At 42.1% G+C, this 12,795-nt stretch overlaps 13 non-coding genes across 13 annotated transcripts; 7 read left to right on the top strand and 6 right to left on the bottom strand.

Moving 5' to 3' along the window:
- The first annotated feature begins 303 nt into the window (after window positions 1-303).
- On the top strand, window positions 304-386 carry trnal-cag (transfer RNA leucine (anticodon CAG)). Its single transcript has one exon. It is a non-coding gene; the product is annotated as a tRNA-Leu (tRNA).
- A 666-nt stretch (window positions 387-1,052) lies between these two features.
- On the bottom strand, window positions 1,053-1,126 carry trnam-cau (transfer RNA methionine (anticodon CAU)). Its single transcript has one exon. It is a non-coding gene; the product is annotated as a tRNA-Met (tRNA).
- A 94-nt stretch (window positions 1,127-1,220) lies between these two features.
- On the top strand, window positions 1,221-1,303 carry trnal-cag (transfer RNA leucine (anticodon CAG)). Its single transcript has one exon. It is a non-coding gene; the product is annotated as a tRNA-Leu (tRNA).
- Window positions 1,304-1,968: 665 nt separating this feature from the next.
- Window positions 1,969-2,042, bottom strand: trnam-cau (transfer RNA methionine (anticodon CAU)). The gene has a single exon. It is a non-coding gene; the product is annotated as a tRNA-Met (tRNA).
- A 95-nt stretch (window positions 2,043-2,137) lies between these two features.
- On the top strand, window positions 2,138-2,220 carry trnal-cag (transfer RNA leucine (anticodon CAG)). The gene has a single exon. It is a non-coding gene; the product is annotated as a tRNA-Leu (tRNA).
- Window positions 2,221-2,884: 664 nt separating this feature from the next.
- Window positions 2,885-2,958, bottom strand: trnam-cau (transfer RNA methionine (anticodon CAU)). The gene has a single exon. It is a non-coding gene; the product is annotated as a tRNA-Met (tRNA).
- Window positions 2,959-3,052: 94 nt separating this feature from the next.
- On the top strand, window positions 3,053-3,135 carry trnal-cag (transfer RNA leucine (anticodon CAG)). Its single transcript has one exon. It is a non-coding gene; the product is annotated as a tRNA-Leu (tRNA).
- A 666-nt stretch (window positions 3,136-3,801) lies between these two features.
- On the bottom strand, window positions 3,802-3,875 carry trnam-cau (transfer RNA methionine (anticodon CAU)). Its single transcript has one exon. It is a non-coding gene; the product is annotated as a tRNA-Met (tRNA).
- A 94-nt stretch (window positions 3,876-3,969) lies between these two features.
- trnal-cag (transfer RNA leucine (anticodon CAG)) lies at window positions 3,970-4,052 on the top strand. Its single transcript has one exon. It is a non-coding gene; the product is annotated as a tRNA-Leu (tRNA).
- Window positions 4,053-4,718: 666 nt separating this feature from the next.
- Window positions 4,719-4,792, bottom strand: trnam-cau (transfer RNA methionine (anticodon CAU)). Its single transcript has one exon. It is a non-coding gene; the product is annotated as a tRNA-Met (tRNA).
- A 95-nt stretch (window positions 4,793-4,887) lies between these two features.
- On the top strand, window positions 4,888-4,970 carry trnal-cag (transfer RNA leucine (anticodon CAG)). The gene has a single exon. It is a non-coding gene; the product is annotated as a tRNA-Leu (tRNA).
- A 776-nt stretch (window positions 4,971-5,746) lies between these two features.
- On the bottom strand, window positions 5,747-5,820 carry trnam-cau (transfer RNA methionine (anticodon CAU)). Its single transcript has one exon. It is a non-coding gene; the product is annotated as a tRNA-Met (tRNA).
- A 95-nt stretch (window positions 5,821-5,915) lies between these two features.
- trnal-cag (transfer RNA leucine (anticodon CAG)) lies at window positions 5,916-5,998 on the top strand. The gene has a single exon. It is a non-coding gene; the product is annotated as a tRNA-Leu (tRNA).
- Window positions 5,999-12,795: the final 6,797 nt, after the last annotated feature.

Here is a 12,795-nt window from a genome sequence, read left to right as displayed (position 1 = left end):
TTGTTCAAGAGTAGTCTTGAAAAAACACTGGATTTCAATTACAGTGCATATGAAGAAATGGACAAAGGCATAAAAGGGAATACAGAAAGCAGCTCCTTTATTTACACGGTTCTGTGTATCAAAAAGCACCATTCTGCCCCGTGTGAGGCTCGAACTCACGACCTTCAGATTATGAGACTGACGCGCTGCCTAACTGTGCCTACGAGGCATGTGCTCTGACTCGGGTGAGCGGTGAAGCCCTAGATTCTAGATCATCTGCCATTCCGTGTAGGCGGAAGTGGCCAGCTGACCACTGGGCGTCATGTCAGGCTGGCCGAGCGGTCTAAGGCGCTGCGTTCAGGTCGCAGTCTCCCCTGGAGGCGTGGGTTCGAATCCCACTTCTGACAAACCTAACCTTTGGCTGCCGGCTCAAGCTAGGTTCTTTAACCCTCTGGCAAGTTTATCCAGAAATGCAGTAATGTTGACAAAGCACTGCAATTCAGTTCATGCTAGAATTAACCAAACATTAAAGTAACACTGACCTGCAGTACATGACCTTTATAGTAACACTTTAGTGCAATGTATGGGATTCTATGGCACTTGGAATTTCAAGTCATGACATTTCAGAAAAAATTGACATGTTGATTGAATCGGATTCAACTGAATTTCACGAAATGACATGTTGTGATGTTTACCGGAAGAAGATGCAGTAGAATTTCATGGCAAGGATTCTTGGAAATTTCTTGGAATGAAATGTCATGGGTTTGGGGGCATGGGGTGGAGTGTCATGACACAAGATTCAAGGAATGTCATGTAAAACATTACATTAGCATTAACAAGACATGCCATTAGAATGAAAGAATGATATAAGCCTTAACAAAACATTGTAACAACACTGACACATATGACATGAATATGAGAGTAATACTATTACTGCGTTTGTTCAACATTAGTCTTAAAAAAACACTGGATTTCAATTACAGTGCATATGAAGAAATGGACAAAGGCATAAAAGGGAATACAGAAAGCGGCTCCTTTATTTACACGGTTCCGTGTATCAAAAAGCACCATTCTGCCCCGTGTGAGGCTCGAACTCACAACCTTCAGATTATGAGACTGACGCGCTGCCTAACTGCGCCAACGTGGCATGTGCTGTGACTCGGGTGAGCGTTGACCCCTAGATTCTAAATCACCTGCCATTCCGTGTAGGTGGAAAAATGCTGCTCACCACTGGCCATCATGTCAGGATGGCCGAGCGGTCTAAGGCGCTGCGTTCAGGTCGCAGTCTCCCCTGGAGGCGTGGGTTCAAATCCCACTTCTGACAAACCTAACCTTTGGCTGCGGGCTCAAGCTAGGTTCTTTAACCCTCTGGCAAGTTTATCCAGAAATGCAGTAATGTTGACAAAGCACTGCAATTCAGTTCATGCTAGAATTAACCAAACATTAAAGTAACACTGACCTGCAGTACATGACCTTTATAGTAACACTTTAGTGCAATGTATGGGATTCTATGGCACTTGGAATTTCAAGTCATGACGTTTCAGAAAAAATTGACATGTTGATTGAATCGGATTCAACTGAATTTCACGAAATGACATGTTGTGATGTTTACCGGAAGAAGATGCAGTAGAATTTCATGGCAAGGATTCTTGGAAATTTCTTGGAATGAAATGTCATGGGTTTGGGGGCATGGGGTGGAGTATCATGACACAAGATTCAAGAAATGTCATGTAAAACATTACATTAGCATTAACAAGACATGCCATTAGAATGAAAGAATGATATAAGCCTTAACAAAACATTGTAACAACATTGACACATATGACATGAATATGAGAGTAATACTATTACTGCATTTGTTCAACATTAGTCTTAAAAAAACACTGGATTTCAATTACAGTGCATATGAAGAAATGGACAAAGGCATAAAAGGGAATACAGAAAGCAGCTCCTTTATTTACACGGTCCGTGTATCAAAAAGCACCATTCTGCCCCGTGTGAGGCTCGAACTCACGACCTTCAGATTATGAGACTGACGCGCTGCCTAACTGTGCCAACGAGGCATGTGCTCTGACTCGGGTGAGCGGTGAAGCCCTAGATTCTAGATCATCTGCCATTCCGTGTAGGTGTAAGTGGCCAGCTGACCACTGGGCCTCATGTCAGGATGGCCGAGCGGTCGAAGGCGCTGCGTTCAGGTCGCAGTCTCCCCTGGAGGCGTGGGTTCGAATCCCACTTCTGACAAATCTAACCTTTGGCTGCAGGCTCAAGCTAGAGTCTTTAACCCTCTGGCAAGTTTATCCAGAAATGCAGTAATGTTGACAAAGCACTGCAATTCAGTTCATGCTAGAATTAACCAAACATTAAAGTAACACTGACCTGCAGTACATGACCTTTATAGTAACACTTTAATGCAATGTATGGGATTCTATGGCACTTGGAATTTCAAGTCATGACATTTCAGAAAAAATTTGACATTTTGATTGAATCGGATTCAACTGAATTACACGAAATAACATGTGATGTTTACCGGAAGAAGATGCAGTAGAATTTCATGGCAAGGATTCTTGGAAATTTCTTGGAATGAAATGTCATGGGTTTGGGGGCATGGGGTGGAGTGTCATGACACAAGATTCAAGGAATGTCATGTAAAACATTACATTAGCATTAACAAGACATGCCATTAGAATGAAAGAATGATATAAGCCTTAACAAAACATTGTAACAACACTGACACATATGACATGAATATGAGAGTAATACTATTACTGCATTTGTTCAACATTAGTCTTAAAAAAACACTGGATTTCAATTATAGTGCATATGAAGAAATGGACAAAGGCATAAAAGGGAATACAGAAAGCAGCTCCTTTATTTACACGGTCCCGTTTATCAAAAAGCACCATTCTGCCCCGTGTGAGGCTCGAACTCACGACCTTCAGATTATGAGACTGACGCGCTGCCTAACTGCGCCAACGTGGCATGTGCTGTGACTCGGGTGAGCGTTGACCCCTAGATTCTAAATCACCTGCCATTCCGTGTAGGTGGAAAAATGCTGCTCACCACTGGCCATCATGTTAGGATGGCCGAGCGGTCTAAGGCGCTGCGTTCAGGTCGCAGTCTCCCCTGTAGGCGTGGGTTCGAATCCCACTTCTGACAAACCTAACCTTTGGCTGCAGGCTCAAGCTAGGTTCTTTAACCCTCTGGCAAGTTTATCCAGAAATGCAGTAATGTTGACAAAACACTGCAATTCACTTCATGCTAGAATTAACCAAACATTAAAGTAACACTGACCTGCAGTACATGACCTTTATAGTAACACTTTAGTGCAATGTATGGGATTCTATGGCGCTTGGAATTTCAAGTCATGACATTTCAGAAAAAATGGACATGTTGATTGAATCGGATTCAACTGAATTTCACGAAATGACATGTTGTGATGTTTACCGGAAGAAGATGCAGTAGAATTTCATGGCAAGGATTCTTGGAAATTTCTTGGAATGAAATATCATGGGTTTGGGGGCATGGGGTGGAGTGTCATGACACAAGATTCAAGGAATGTCATGTAAAACATTACATTAGCATTAACAAGACATGCCATTAGAATGAAAGAATGATATAAGCCTTAACAAAACATTGTAACAACATTGACACATATGACATGAATATGAGAGTAATACTATTACTGCATTTGTTCAACATTAGTCTTAAAAAAACACTGGATTTCAATTACAGTGCATATGAAGAAATGGACAAAGACATAAAAGGGAATACAGAAAGCAGCTCCTTTATTTACACGGTCCCGTTTATCAAAAAGCACCATTCTGCCCCGTGTGAGGCTCGAACTCACGACCTTCAGATTATGAGACTGACGCGCTGCCTAACTGCGCCAACGTGGCATGTGCTGTGACTCGGGTGAGCGTTGACCCCTAGATTCTAAATCACCTGCCATTCCGTGTAGGTCGAAAAATGCTGCTCACCACTGGCCATCATGTTAGGATGGCCGAGCGGTCTAAGGCGCTGCGTTCAGGTCGCAGTCTCCCCTGTAGGCGTGGGTTCGAATCCCACTTCTGACAAACCTAACCTTTGGCTGCAGGCTCAAGCTAGGTTCTTTAACCCTCTGGCAAGTTTATCCAGAAATGCAGTAATGTTGACAAAACACTGCAATTCAGTTCATGCTAGAATTAACCAAACATTAAAGTAACACTGACCTGCAGTACATGACCTTTATAGTAACACTTTAGTGCAATGTATGGGATTCTATGGCGCTTGGAATTTCAAGTCATGACATTTCAGAAAAAATTGACATGTTGATTGAATCGGATTCAACTGAATTTCACGAAATGACATGTTGTGATGTTTACCGGAAGAAGATGCAGTAGAATTTCATGGCAAGGATTCTTGGAAATTTCTTGGAATGAAATATCATGGGTTTGGGGGCATGGGGTGAAGTGTCATGACACAAGATTCAAGGAATGTCATGTAAAACATTACATTAGCATTAACAAGACATGCCATTAGAATGAAAGAATGATATAAGCCTTAACAAAACATTGTAACAACATTGACACATATGACATGAATATGAGAGTAATACTATTACTGCATTTGTTCAACATTAGTCTTAAAAAAACACTGGATTTCAATTACAGTGCATATGAAGAAATGGACAAAGACATAAAAGGGAATACAGAAAGCAGCTCCTTTATTTACACGGTCCCGTGTATCAAAAAGAACCATTCTGCCCCGTGTGAGGCTCGAACTCACGCCCTTCAGATTATGAGACTGACGCGCTGCCTAACTGCGCCAACGAGGCATGTGCTCTGACTCGGGTGAGCGGTGAAGCGCTAGATTCTAGATCATCTGCCATTCCGTGTAGGTGCAAAAATGCTGCTGACCACTGGCCGTCATGTCAGGATGGCCGAGCGGTCTAAGGCGCTGCGTTCAGGTCGCAGTCTCCCCTGGAGGCGTGGGTTTGAATCCCACTTCTGACAAACCTAACCTTTGGCTGCGGGCTCAAGCTAGGTTCTTTAACCCTCTGGCAAGTTTATCCAGAAATGCAGTAATGTTGACAAAGCACTGCAATTCAGTTCATGCTAGAATTAACCAAAAATTAAAGTAACACTGACCTGCAGTACATGACCTTTATAGTAACACTTTAGTGCAATGTATGGGATTCTATGGCACTTGGAATTTCAAGTCATGACATTTCAGAAAAAATTGACATGTTGATTGAATCGGATTCAACTGAATTTCACGAAATGACATGTTGTGATGTTTACCGGAAGAAGATGCAGTAGAATTTCATGGCAAGGATTCTTGGAAATTTCTTGGAATGAAATGTCATGGGTTTGGGGGCATGGGGTGGAGTGTCATGACACAAGATTCAAGGAATGCAGTAGATGCAGTAGAATTTCATGGCAAGGATTCTTGGAAATTTCTTGGAATGAAATGTCATGGGTTTGGGGGCATGGGGTGGAGTGTCATGACACAAGATTCAAGGAATGTCATGTAAAACATTACATTAGCATTAACAAGACATGCCATTAGAATGAAAGAATGATATAAGCCTTAACAAAACATTGTAACAACACTGACACATATGACATGAATATGAGAGTAATACTTTTACTGCATTTGTTCAACATTAGTCTTAAAAAAACACTGGATTTCAATTACAGTGCATATGAAGAAATGGACAAAGGCATAAAGGGAATACAGAAAGCAGCTCCTTTATTTACACGGTTCAGTGTATCAAAAAGCACCATTCTGCCCCCTGTGAGGCTCGAACTCACGACCTTCAGATTATGAGACTGACGCGCTGCCTAACTGTGCCAACGAGGCATGTGCTCTGACTCGGGTGAGTGGTGAAGCCCTAGATTCTAGATCATCTGCCATTCCGTGTAGGTGCAAAACTGCTGCTGACCACTGGCCGTCATGTCAGGATGGCCGAGCGGTCTAAGGCGCTGCGTTCAGGTCGCAGTCTCCCCTGGAGGCGTGGGTTTGAATCCCACTTCTGAAAAACCTAACCTTTGGCTGCGGGCTCAAGCTAGAGTCTTTAACCCTCTGGCAAGTTTATCCAGAAATGCAGTAATGTTGACAAAGCACTGCAATTCAGTTCATGCTATAATTAACCAAACATTAAAGTAACACTGACCTGCAGTACATGACCTTTATAGTAACACTTTAGTGCAATGTATGGGATTCTATGGCACTTGGAATTTCAAGTCATGACATTTCAGAAAAAATGGACATGTTGATTGAATCGGATTCAACTGAATTTCACGAAATGACATGTGTTTGTTTACCAGAAGAAGATGCAGTAGAATTTCATGGCAAGGCTTCTTGGAAATTTCTTGGAATGAAATGTCATGGGTTTGGGGGCATGGGGTGGAGTGTCATGACACAAGATTCAAGGAATGTCATGTAAAACATTACATTAGCATTAACAAGACATGCCATTAGAATGAAAGAATGATATAAGCCTTAACAAAACATTGTAACAACACTGACACATATGACATGAATATGAGAGTAATACTATTACTGCATTTGTTCAACATTAGTCTTAAAAAAACACTGGATTTCAATTACAGTGCATATGAAGAAATGACAGATTATGAGACTGACGCGCTGCCTAACTGCGCCAACGTGGCATGTGCTCTGACTCGGGTGAGCGTTGACCCCTAGATTCTAGATCACCTGCCATTCCGTGTAGGTCCAAAAATGCTGCTCACCACTGACCGTTATATCAGGATGGCCAAGCGGTCTAAGGCGCTGCGTTCAGGTCGCAGTCACCCCTGGAGGCATGGTTTCGAAACCCACTTCTGACAAACCTAACCTTTGGCTGCGGGCTCAAGCTAGGTTCTTTAACCCTCTGGCAAGTTTATCCAGAAATGCAGTAATGTTGACAAAGCACTGCAATTCAAGGAATGTCATGTAAAACATTACATTAGCATTAACAAGACATGCCATTAAAATGAAAGAATGATATAAGCCTTAACAAAACATTGTAACAACACTGACACATATGACATGAATATGAGAGTAATACTATTACTGCATTTGTTCAACATTAGTCTTAAAAAAACACTGGATTTCAATTACAGTGCATATGAAGAAATGGACAAAGGCATAAAAGGGAATACAGAAAGCAGCTCCTTTATTTACACGGTTCCGTGTATCAAAAAGCACCATTCTGCCCGGTGTGAGGCTCGAACTCACGACCTTCAGATTATGAGACTGACGCGCTGCCTAACTGTGCCAACGAGGCATGTGCTCCGACTCGGGTGAGCGGTGAAGCCCTAGATTCTAGATCATCTGCCATTCCGTGTAGGTGGAAGTGGCCAGCTGACCACTGGCCGTCATGTCAGGATGGCCGAGCGGTCTAAGGCGCTGTGTTCAAGCTGGGGAACAATAGTCCAACAAAGGTGGGGAAGAAGGGAAGAAAAGGGGAAGGAAGAAAAAGAGAGGGGGAAGAAGAGAAAGAAAAAACGAAGAAAAGAAAGGCTGAAATTTGATGTTCAAAGATATGCCTTCATTAGCATAGATCTTATGATACATTTTCCGGTTTCTTCGTGTGTGAAAATCACGCATTTATATCACACTGTTATGCAATTATGCAATGAACAAAGATGCAAATCATTAATTAGTAACTTATATGCTGTAAAATGTTTCACAAGAATAACAAAATGTACAAATTATATTTTTTATATACAAATGTTATATTGTTGCAGTGTACTGATAAAATATTGTTATAATAAAGTAAAAGTAAATAAGCTAAATTTTTTAATGCATACTGTTCCAGTGTTTATAAAATATACATATGTAATTTGTTTGTTGTTTTTTGATATTCTTTCATTAAAAAAAAAAAATTATTTGCATTATTATGCAACGAACAAAGATGCAACCCATTAAATAGTAACTAATATGAAGAATGTCTGTCACAAGAATAACAAAATGGACAAATTATCTTTTTAAATACAAATGTTATATTGGTGCAGTGTACTGATGAAATATTGTGTTATATGAAAGTAAAAGTAAATAAGCAAATTCTTTTTGAATGCATACTGTTCCAGTGTTAATAAAATATACATATGTAATTTGTTTGTTGTGTTTCTTTGATATTCTTTCATAAAAATATATAATTGCCAATGGAACAGTGTTATTATTTAGTAGTTGTTGTATTATTATTGATCTGATTAAGTATTTTTTTAGGTTACATTCAAACAAGACACTTGCAAATCTGTTATTTGTAATGAACAAAGATGCAACCCATTAAATAGTAACTAATATGCTGAAAATGTCAATCACAAGAATAACAAAATGTATAAATTATATTTTTTATATACAAATGTTATATTGTTGCAGTGTTCTGATGAACTAGTGTTATATGAAAGTCAAAGTCAAAAAGAAATCACTTGCCAATTTGTTTTTATTTTCCAATCATGCCAACAGAACAGTAATGAATATTAAAATGTTAAATACTGGTAACATGTTTTAAAAATAAATAAATAAAATGAAGAGTTAAATAGGTTTTCAAAAACAAGAAATAAAAAGTTAAAATGTTAAATAACGTTAAAAAAAACAATTAAATAATATTCAACATGTATTAACTGTTTAAACAACTGTTTACACTATATACATGATGCTATATACATGAAAATATATACATTATTTGGAAATGGTTCTCCGCATTTCCTCCAACCACACCTCTTTTGAAACAGTCTCAGTCTGTGGGCAGTACACCCTGCCCCTGTACTGGCTATGTCCTGTAGCACTTGTTTTAAATTGCCCACATTTTTTGCAAGTGTTGGCCTCTACGGTTCTCCTGTAGGGTCTCTTGGGCATGGCGTCTGGATTGGCAGCTGGTGAAGCAGGTAAGCGGGTGCCCTGTACAGCTGTTGGCTGTAACAGTGGCTGTACCATTTGCATCCCCTGGGCCATTGGGATGCCCTGGATCATTTGCACTCCCTGGAACATTGGCACACCCTGGAACATTGGCACAGCCTGGAACATGGGCACACCCTGGAAACCCGGTGCTGATGGTATAAGTATATTTGGTACCATCTGCAGTGATGCTCCAGATGCAGATGGTGTCAGCAACGTCTGACTCTGCGCTGGTGCCTTGGGTCTGAGAGGGGGTCGCCCAACAGAAGTCTGCCTCTGCTTTGCCTGACCAGCTGTACTCTCTGGTAGCTTGTACTGGTGCTGCTCCCCTGGTTGTTCTGGCTCAGTCCGTAGACGTTTGGCTACCTGGAGAGGCTCATGAGCTTCAGGGAGGGGCTGAGGCAACTGAATGCCCTGAAGCAGCACAGACAGCTCCTGCTTTTTCTGTCTTTTGTTATACCACTGAATCAGGGTGTTCTGGTTAACCTCCACCAGCTGCATGGATGTTCCTCCCATCACCAAGCTGTTGCCCAGTACAAGCTGCCTTATCCTGCGATAGTCTTGCAGGATCAGAGACCATCTTGACAGGGCTCCCTTGCCTTTTCTTTTGGGGCTTGGGTGGACAGTGCAAAGTCTGATGAAGATGGTCTCCACCAGACGGCAACAGTCAGGCCACTGAGCAGGTGCGCTGCTTGCACCCAGCACACATCTGGTGGTGCTCTCTACACCAGGGTGAGTGGGCTTCTTCGGGACCTTGAAGCGTCCACTCAGCAGTCTCTTTCGGCATCGACTGTCATACACCACCCGTTCCTTGTCCCGGTCATCCAGGTTCTGCCAAAGAGCAATTATGGTGTTGGCTTCCTGGTTGGTCAGGCTGAGGGCTGTGTGGTCCCGGAGATCCACCAGATATTCTGCCAGCTGGTCCACATGTTGATAACCCAGGATATTTTGGTAGTCAACAGCCTATTAAAAAACACAAACATGCAATACAATTATTACATCACATCTGTCTAATGCATAATTCCATATAGTAAAAAGCAGAGAGCGCCATTCTTGACATTTTACAAAGCACCAAATAAATAAAGATGACTTGACTTGATGTGTATTTGCAGCTTACAAATGAATTTAGGCTGTACTTTTAAATGTAAAATATGTGGAAAGTCTGGATTTAAAGCACTGGATGTTAATTCATCATAATTATTCTAGTTAATTTGAAAGACATACAAAAGAGTATTATTTACCGTCTCTTCTTCATCAACATCCTGACCAGCATCCTCTGGCTCTGAGGGGAGAGTTGAAACAGATGTTTCAGAGGGAACAGGTGTGACAGCAGTCCCTGAGGGTCCAGGTGATGAAGGAGACTGTGTGAGGACAAGTTTGGGGTCAGGGATCAGTGAAGGGGATGTGGAGCCCAGTACAGGTGTGGCACTGCTGGTGACCAGGGTGGAAGAACCCAGTGTCAGTGTGGAAGAGGGTGGTGACAGAACAGCCTCCGGATCTGCTATTGTGTGATCCTCGCTGATGTCACAGAAGCCCTCATCTTCATCTCGCTCCTCCACACTGAGGTCCTCAATGAGCTCTGCTGTCTGCTCAGAGTCAGGATTCATGTCCTGCAGTGCCTGACCAGTCTGCTGGAACAGATACTGCACTCCAATGAGCTCACCTGAAATAAAAACAATAAACAAACAGAAATTAAATAGAATGTTGTGTATCATATTTGATACATTAGGCTTTTGTAGTAGCTCATATAGTGTGAGAATATAGAGCTCATCGTCAAGGAGAAAAAAAACAAAACAGTTTTATTTAGAGGCCCAACACGTTTAATTATGTGGGCAAAACATGAAATGAAATGCAATACAATGATGATTGAGAGAAAAGTCTGATGATCATTTTGATATTTACATGAAACATGATTTTCTAATCAAGTGAACCCAAGCTGCTTCAGTCTAGTAACTAGTCATTAAATATTAGTAACAATATAAAAGTTATTCTTACAATTACTTTATAAAATCAGTAAAGGTTTCACAATGAAAAGAAACGTGAAGCACGAGCTGAAGGTGGACACTTTTACAATTATACTAAAAGACTATAATCAATCAGACGACAGAGGCCAGGTTTCCTAAAAATTTTTGATCATGTTGATCATTTAGAGTCCTTTAGAAACTTGCATATCAATTATGATACAATCGACTCTATAGGGTTAAATCTGACATATAGACGGAGGTTACACAGAAATTGCAAGTTGATAAAATAAAAAATATATAAAATAATTCTCACCGGTGTAACATGCAGGGGGACAAAACGTGGGGACCACTTTCCTGCCAAACAGCTTTTCATAATTGCCGTTTACACAGTGAACAAGTTCTCCTGTGTAGCTGCGCAAAGCTGATGGCTCCGATGACAGGGAAGCAGCCTCCCGGTCCTGGTTCCACCGGTGTAGACCCTCCAGCAGATAAATCTGAAAGTTCAGACTGTTTGCACTGGTCCCTGTAAATAGACACAACAGTGTTTAGGAGGTGTTAAAGGAACACACAAAAACACTTAATGCTCTTTCTTTACACATGCACAGTGTGTGTGACAAAGACAATACCTGGGATGAAACGGTTCAGGTGTAAATGAAAGGGCTCGAGAGAAGTGGAGCCTCTGGCACATCTGTAGGTCTTCAGAAGCACGCCTCCCTTGTTTAGGCTCCCTGTCTCTGTATAGGGCACAACACCAGGGGGGTCTTGAATGCACTTCACATGCTTCTTCTGGACATTCCAGATGTGCTCCATCCTTTCTCGGTCCAGGAGAGGAACACCCAGGGAGTCTTTGCCCTTGCTGCTCAGGAGCTCTGTAAGCAGCCGCTCAAGGAGAAGGATGGTAGTCTCCTCTCCACAGGTCCTCCTCCGGCAATGGAGTGCCAGCTCATTCCTGGTAAGATGCTTGTTGACATCTTCATCTGTCAGCGCAGGCCAACCCTGGGATATCAACAGCTCTCTCTTTGCTTTGCGAAGCATAGAAACATCAGCCGCATCCCACTCAAAAATGCACGCTGACAGCCGTGACATGAAGATGGGATACAGCTGATGGGCATCAGTTGTACACCCCATGGCAATCCTGCGCATAAAATGCCAGATGTCCAACCGAATCATGAGATCAGGCCACCCTCTGAATCTGGTTTTCAGCTTGGTCTCACCAACATCAGTGCAGCAGCCACAGTCCACGTACAAAACAGCAGGTGGATCCACACTAGCCTGCTGGTACCTTTTCACCAGACCATCGACCATCATGTCCAGTCCTGCTCCTTCCTGTGCTGTCAGCACACTCATGAGCACCTGACCAAACTCATTGCCAACAGAGGTAAGCCAGAGTCCCGTTCCCCTTGCCGTCCCAGCCAGCTTCTTAGTGATCTGCAGTAGATGACAGGAAGCATGCAATGCAATGAAACATCACACCATCTAGAATATGATACTCATGCTCTGATAATGATATAACAGTAAACACCATAAATTAACAAAAATCCCCTGCTAACCTTTTTAGTAGAATCCATCTTCAAGACTGAACCATACGTAGATGTTATCCTTGCATGGATTTCATCCAGCCTTGTCAGGATGTCTTGGCTGTACACGGTGAGCAGCCACTTGCAGCTTGGGACCACTGTAGGCTCTGGGGGTTCCTGGAATTGTATTTGCAACACCCCGGGTCGTTTGAGGAAGTCCACACATTGGGTGGTGTACCGGGCCATACGCTGGAGCCACTCCTCACTGTGGTTCTCACGCAGCTGTTTGATGACCCGCGTGGGACTGTTGCCTAGGCCACGCTCACGCAGGAGCCGAATGACTCTCATATCACAGGCATACCTTAGGAAAAGCAAAATCCACACATTCATATATTTTACGTAATTGATTTGTAAAGTATTTGCAAACATATGTGATGATGGGTTATCAA

Source organism: Siphateles boraxobius, unplaced genomic scaffold, assembly GCF_051911475.1.
Source record: "Siphateles boraxobius isolate OS27281-9 unplaced genomic scaffold, OSU_SipBor_1 23, whole genome shotgun sequence".
Lineage (NCBI taxonomy): Eukaryota > Metazoa > Chordata > Actinopteri > Cypriniformes > Leuciscidae > Siphateles > Siphateles boraxobius.
This window is presented reverse-complemented; position numbering and strand designations above follow the sequence as displayed.